This window comes from Miniopterus natalensis, chromosome 6, assembly GCF_054644295.1.
Source record: "Miniopterus natalensis isolate mMinNat1 chromosome 6, mMinNat1.hap1, whole genome shotgun sequence".
NCBI lineage: Eukaryota > Metazoa > Chordata > Mammalia > Chiroptera > Miniopteridae > Miniopterus > Miniopterus natalensis.
In genome coordinates, this window is record NC_142086.1 from 32,679,182 (window position 1) to 32,687,127 (window position 7,946).

The 7,946-nt window shown below is 38.2% G+C and overlaps 1 pseudogene; it reads left to right on the top strand.

The window, feature by feature from the left end:
* The first annotated feature begins 5,201 nt into the window (after positions 1-5,201).
* LOC107523963 (histamine N-methyltransferase pseudogene) lies at positions 5,202-7,662 on the top strand (annotated as a pseudogene).
* Positions 7,663-7,946: the final 284 nt, after the last annotated feature.

Genomic DNA, 7,946 nt, shown 5'->3' on the forward strand with positions numbered 1-7,946 from the left:
ACCACATGAAGGCACCCTGAGAATAAAGACAAGAGGCAAACATGGCATGATTTGGAGTTGTGTCCTCTAAGAGAGTGGCCACCAGCCACCTGTGGCTCTTTACACTGGACTTCATTAAAATTACATAGAATCATTTCCTCAGTTGCTAATCACCACACTTCAAATGCTCAACATTCATACCAGCTATTGTACTTGACAGTTCAGAAACAGAACATTTCTTTCATCACAAAGCCTTTGATCCGATAGCACAATCTAGAGGAAGAAAGAGTCCTGATTTCACCCTTTAAATCTTTGCATCTAGCCTTACCTAAAGCTGGATCCACCTTAAATTCCATTTTGGTTTAAGCTAAAATAATGAAATCTTGTTTAAGTTACATTTCTGACCTTTGAAAAATTTATGAGCAGAAACTAGCCCTCAGGCTTATTTCCCAGAAGCAGTCAGAAAACAGACAACAACCTTCTCACATTTTCCCAATTTCTTCCCATGACCTTTCCTGACAAGACTCAGCCTCACCCTCTCCTTCAGAAAACAACCCTCCCCACCCCTTGGAAAGAGAGCTGTGGGTAGGGGTTTGGTAGGTGTTACCACAAAGCCAGTATCTACATTTCAAAAACAGACAAAGCTGGACATTAGTTAGGACTAATAGAAAGGAAAAGAGCTGAGTTCCATTCTGATTTGCACAGAGGTGACTGGATGTTTTAAAAGGAGAATTGTGTATAGGGAAGGATTGTAAGCAGGGATTCAAAATTACAAAGGGCTGTTTAGTGAAAAACGTGAGTAGGCCAGCCAGCTGTCTGCTAGCTGGGGGATTACTGAAGTTTCCTTCCACAGCCACTGGGAGACAGAGGTCCTAGCCTTCCAGGTGATTACATCTCAAAGGAATGGCTTTCAGGTCCTGGAGAAAGACCTTCCTGATCTGTAGGAGATACATCTATACCTCAAAGGATTAGAGAAAGGATCCAGGATTGTAAACCTTTTTTAGTAAATGTTCTAAGAGAGATCAGGTGTTGGCTAGAACCAAGAGTATATTCTTCAGACAGCCCTAGGTTTTTCCAGACAGGGACTTCAAAGGGGACTTGGTTGGCCCAGGAACAAGGGGCCTTAGGCTACCAGAAGCCATGTTCAAATTTGGCCAAGCTTCTTAGTGCAGGGATTTGAATGGAGTGTTTGTGCTGGAAGTTCTTTGCAGTTTTCACTACTCAGATTTTTCCAGAATGCAGAGCCAAACATAAATTATGTAATTTAATCCACAAGGCAACCCTCTGAGGTAGGTATTATTATTCCCATTTTACAGTTAAGGGAACAAAGTTCAGAAGGCTTAAATCACTTGTCCAGGTCACATACTAATGCATTCAAAAACATACTGGAACCCAGATTTCTCTGAGAAAAGATTGTGTTTTTCCTCACATCACCCATAACTTTCTCTCCCGACAGATCTCCCTAATTTTTCATGCATGTTTCTGTAACTAGTTTTCACAAAAGTGCTCTTGCCTTTAAATGACAAAGCCCCAAAGATGTGAACAGGAAAAAAGAAACCTCACAAAATGTCAGAAACTTGTGATTAACAGGCAGCAGGTGTACAAACTGAAAATGTGCGACTCACATCCATTGTCATCTCGGCAAATGGCTTGTTCCCAAAGTTGCTGAAGGGGGAAATATGATTATCTTTGCTTCCCCAGAAGACTGATAAATCGAATTCAGACTGCTATTGTTCCAGAGACAGCCTGAATCTTCTATAGGATTTTAATCAGCAGCAGCATTATGTAGCATATGGGAGCTATTTGGCTGAAAGGAGACTCCAACTGTCATGGGTACATCTACACAACATGAAAGGAAAATAATAATACAGAATAATGGGACTTTCTTATCTATAGAGCAACTTCCCTGTGAGAAACTCCAAGGTTTATGGTCCTATGTCTTCACAGCATGCTGTTGGGTGGGTCAGGGAACTGCTTGATTATATTCCTGGATGCTGACTGGCAGATTCCACCAACATTGTCATCTCTTTTATAGCTTTTTCTCTATTCCAATCTATAAATCCTATCTCTTTTCAACTCCCCATGTCTCCTGTTCTCTTTAGTTTAATGAATAACTTTCACTCATCCTTCCACATTTACACTGCTCTATCCTTCCTTCACTCCTCTCTCTCACTACTAATTCTCTTTCTTTCCTACCTTATGTTATTAAAAGCTTAGATGGAAAATTAGGGTTCATACAGAAATTAAGTCTCTAGCTCAATGATATTACGCTATTACACCACATCGAAGGTCAAACATAGAGGTCACTTCACTTATTCACTCCCACAGTCACCCAAAGTTTAGTGATGTTTGTTTCAGGATTTAAAGATGAGTAACATGGGGTCTTTTTCTTCAAGTATGGAAAAGAAATATAAACAGCTAATGACAGTGCAATGTGATAAGTGTTATCATCTTACTGAGACCATTGAAGTACATGAAAAACAAAGAAGATTAGCTGTGTGGCGTCTGGTTCCAAGAGCTTTCAGGTCTGTTCCAGTGCCAGGCTCAGAAATCAAACACAGTGGTCCCTCGGTTTTCTAATGTAACCCATTCTGGAAGACCGTTCGAGTTCTGAAACGTTTGAAAACCGAGGGATCAACAGCTGACAGCTAGGCCGCGGGATCCTGCCCACAGCAGAAGCCATGGGGCATGTTCGACTTCCGAGGTGTGTTTGAAAACCGAAGCATTTCCTTCCCAGTCTACAGCATTCCTATATGGAAGTTTGTTAGTGGGGATGTTCGAAAACTGAGGTGCCACTGTATAAGGCTTCTTTTTATTCCCCTTTTCTCTCTCTGGACCTTTCTTGACATGCCTCACCCACCACACACTCAGAAATGTTGTGAAAGGATATTGTGAGGGATTGCTTAACCATCTGACACACACCAGGAAATGGCACTGACCAAGCTCGTCTGTGAATTGATGAGTCAGGTTTTTATTTTAAGTAACCTAGGTGTAAAATCGAAAGCTCTTGGCATTTGTTTTTTCCCAATTGCAGGAAATGTGAAGAATCAACCACTAGTGCCATTTGGAAGCAAAATGGGATTTTAAAATAAAGTGTGAAGACTCGAGTTTCATATCCCTGTATTTTATACAAAATTTGAAATCCAAAGTGGTGAGCTAGCAAATGTCAGTTTTATACCCTCAGGTAACAGATAGACTTCATCATATGACAGAGAGAAGAATGGTTGAAAAGAGAAATGGCCACGAATGACATTCTCCGTTAGTGCTGGGCCATGTCAGAAGATGTGATTTCCTTCCCCTGACCCTAGACCTAGTTAACTAACTCCAAAAACTCAACTGCCAGAAGTTATAGGAGTTGCTTTCTTTATCATGGCATTGTCATCAAAGTACTCAAGCCATGAAAAGAAATGCCTAAATTAATGGGTGTTTGCAAAAAAAAAAAAAAATCTGCATTGACTTTGTACAAGGATAGGAATTTGGTAAAAGAGAATTCTTCCTCCAGAATCAATAATGAAAACACACACACAAAACACAAAACAAACAAACAAACAAAAAACCCCCTTCTACTAGCATGAAACCTTAGGAATCATCAGACAGAAGAACAATTCTGGGTGTCTCAGATAAAGCCTAAAAATGAGATTCTAATCACCAGGGATTCTGAGAGGGGTGAGAGTGTTGAGGTTTTATATTGAGCAGAAAAATTAGGTAGTCATGGGTTCCAGGTAAGATTGTAACATAATCCATTAAGTTTTTTAAAATTGAAGATATCTTTTTTCTTCCTTTTATAAACACAGTACCTGGGACAAAATGACGTTAAATGTTTCTTGCATTCATTGAATGAGTAAACAAATAAATACTATTATAAAATGCTCCAAAACAATATTTAAAACTATTTGCTTAAAAAATTGTAAAAAGACTATAACAGACAATCTTCAACTTATGATGGTTCTGCTTCACAACGGTGCAAAAGCTATACTCATTCAGTAGAAACCGTATTTCAGATTTTGAATTGTGATCTTTTCCTGGGCTAACAATATGCAGTGTGATACTCTCCCATGATGCTGAGCAGCAGCAGTGAGCTGCAGCTCCCAGTCAGGCACAAAATCATGAGAGTAAACAGCCAATATTCTACAATGTACTGTTTTGTCAGTGTTTTATGGATATTGTGTTTTGTGTTTGCACAGCCCATCATGTCAAAAAATCTCTATCTTCCACCCTGGTGAGAAGAAGAGAAAGGCAATTACTCTTGAAATGAAACTCAAGATAATTGCCCAACTGCAGGCTAATGTAACTATTCTGACCATATTTAATGTAGGCTACTCTAAGCTATGACACTTGGTAGGTTTGGTGTATTAATTGCACTTTCAATTTATTATATTTATTATCAATTTATGATAGGCTTATCTGTAGATAACCACATTGTGAGTGGAGGAGCATGTATCTGTATATTTAAAAGCCATGGGAGAGGGAGGCAGAGGTGGATGGAAGTGAGCAAAGGGAGGGGAAAAAGGGGACACCTGCAATAATGTCAACATAAATTTTTTTAAAAAAACAAACAAAAACCCATACTCAAGGAACTAACAAAAAAGCTATATATAAAGCTTTCCAGATCCACAAATTAGTCTCCCAACAAGTTGGTTCATCTTGATTTGTACAGACAACACTGCTATTTAAAAACTGATCCACATACTAGGCTTACTGGCTAACTGCTCAACAAGTACCCCCCAAAGCCTCACTGTATTCATGTAATAGAATTTTCTTTTTTGCTAACATAAGAGTCCAAAGGCAGGAGTGAGATTTGGGGACAAAGAGCTCTGCATCATGAAGTTATTCAGGGATCCTAATCTTTTAGATCTATTGGTTCTTCCATCTCCGATTACCTCAAAGTTCTCCACTGGGTCCCCTATATTCAGCGAGCAAAGGATAGAAGACAGAAAGCCTGTAGTCAGTGGTATAGGAGGTTTTGTGGTCCAGGCATGAAGATAAGGACATTACATCTGCCCACTTTCCACTGGTCAGAATTCAGTATTTGACTTTAAGGTAGAAGGGCTGAAGAGATTCATTTTGATAAATAAATAACTTGCACTGTCAGTTTTTAAGCAAAGAAATGACTAAGATGAATGATGGGGATTATATTAGCCATGCTGAATAAAAGAAATTAGCAAGGGGATAAACTAGAGACAGGGAGACTTATTAAGAATCTATTGCAGAGAAAACCAAATATGGCATCTTCCATGAGTAGCTTGTGTTCTGATCACGATAGATATATTGAATCTTTTCTCAGGTTTCTTAACAATTCCACAGGGTACCAGGGCATGCAGGAGTTAATGAACAAGAAGCTGCCAGGCATAATAGCAAGGATTGGAGACAACAAATCAGAAATTAAGATTCTAAGCATTGGCAGAGATGAAGGTGAAACTGATCTTCAAATTCTCTCCAAAGCACGAGCTCAACACTCAGGAGTTCATCTCAACAATGAACTTGTTGAGCCAGGTGCTGAACACATAGCCAAGAATAAAGAGTTTGTAGCCAAGTCATCAAAACTCAAGAACATAAGGTTTGCTTGGCATAAGGAGACATCATCTGAAGATCAAAATAGAATGATGGAGAAAAATGAACTTCAGAAAAGGGACTTTATCCATATGATTAAGATGCTATATTATGTAAAAGACATCCTGATTACCCTGAAATTCCTCCATCACCTCTTAGTTACCAAGGCTAAGATTCTTATTATTCTTGTGTCAGGAACCAGTGGCTGAAGCAAGCTATGAAAAAAGTACAGATCCCATTTACCCCAGGATGACCCCTGCCAGTATGTCAAATAGACTGATCTCATTCAGATGCTGGACAAGTTGAGGATTAAGTATGAATGTTACGACCTTCTGTCCACTATGGACATATATCTGTTTCATTGATGGCAGTGAAAATGGAGAACTGCTTTGGGAGTTTTTGACAGAAACCTGCAACTTTAGTACAACAACACCTGATCTCAAAGCAGAAGTTGTGAATGAAAGCTCTACAAGATCCTGCATTCAGTACAAAAAAAGATGGAAAGTTTCCTTTCTTTTCTTTCTTTCTTTCTTTCTTTCTTTCTTTCTTTCTTTCTTTCTTTCTTTCTTTCTTTCTTTCTTTCTTTCTTTCTTTCTTTTTCTTTCTTTCTTTCTTTCTTTTCTTTTTTTCTTCTTCTTTCTTTCCCCCTCTCTCTCTTTTTTTCTTTCTCTTTTTTTATTGATTTCAGAGAGAGGAAGGGGAAGGGAGAAAGAGATAGAAACATCAATAATGAGAGAGAGTCATTGATCGGCTGCCTCTCACACATCCCCTACTGAGGATTGAGCCCATAACCCCCGCATGTGCCCTGGCGAGGAATTGAACCATGACCTCCTGGATCATAGGTCAATGCTCAACCACTGAGCAATGCCAGCTGGGTGGAAAGTTTCTTTTAAATAATAGTCTGAGTTTCATAGTCTGAGGCATAAATATCAATCATGAGAGTGTATTCAAAAGTTTAATTTTAAGCAATGTCAATCATTTGTTTTTGTATTAAAGTTACAAATACACCCCATAATATAGAGAATTGCCTTTTATATGTAAAATCTAGAAAATTCCAAGATATTCTTGGACGTCCATGTACAATCATATATGATATTGCTGGTCTTAGCCTATCCCTTCTACAGGTAGAGGCCGCATGCAAGCTAAATCCCACATAAGCTGGAAAAATGAGACAATAAGTTTCACTGGCTTATTGACAATAAAATTCTTTCCATTTGTTGATTGTACTGGAATTTCGAAGAACACCAATAAAACACATACTATGGATTCTTTAAATACTAGTAAAGTATATACTTAGTGATACTTTAGTATATACTTATTGATACTTTGAACACTAAGAAAGTATACATTTATTGATTTTTTCCCTTTTGTGAAGAAGCATTTGTTTTGTACATTCCTCTATTGTAGTTTCCATCTTATTTTTATTGATTACTAAAACTAAGCACTTTTAGGATATTACAAAATTTTTTTTAAAAAGCTATTGTAGTAATAGTAGCAAAAGAATGAGAAGAAGATGAAAAATGTGCAAGATACATTGATTTGTTAAGTGAGCAGAAAGGAACCAAATGATAGTCTTGGGTTTTACATATGTATATTTAAATTTGAGTGGTCTTTTAGTTATCTGATACACGTTTGGGTGGTTTGATACATCCCACCCCCCACACTGGGGTTAGGGTAATAAACAAAGATTTAGATGCTAAGATGAATAAATAGAGCACAGTATCTGTGGGAAGTCAAGGAAATCTAATGAGGAATCAAGGAAAACAAACAAATGAAAGGAATGTTTTGGTACTATGAGGGTTTTGAAATCAATGTGTGATAGGAAATCGTGTCATCAGAAATCAATATATGACAGGAAATTAAGTGTCAAAAGTGGAAATATTACACCCAGAACATTCCCCGTATTGTGTTATGTTGCAATTCACCACAAGTGTCAAACATTCAGATGCAAATAAAATGCTTGAATAAATAATTCCACTTTAACTGTGGCAACTGCCTTACAGTACACATTTTGGAGGATTGTGTAAAGATGTTGTTTTTAGTGCTTTGAAGAGAAAAACTGTACCTGTTAATCAGATTGATCTAATGGAAATTAATTTTAATCACAGTGCTGGCATGCATTATAGAAGTTAACTAATGCTCAATAAGTTTAAAATACATAGTGTAAAGCCCATTACTTAGACAAAAAAAGAGAAAGAAAGATGACATTAATTCCTGGGAAAACAAATATGTACTTTTTAAAGCCTTCCTGCAACCCTTCTGCAGTGTGTGAGAGATATGGACCCAGTAGCAGGGCTGAGCACACAGCAATCACATTAGTGAGAGTAACAGCCAGAGTCAGGAGCTGAATGTGAACCAGCACTCCAGTCCCTCACACACGCCACCTCCCTGCTCCTCCTGAGTCCCACCTGGGACTG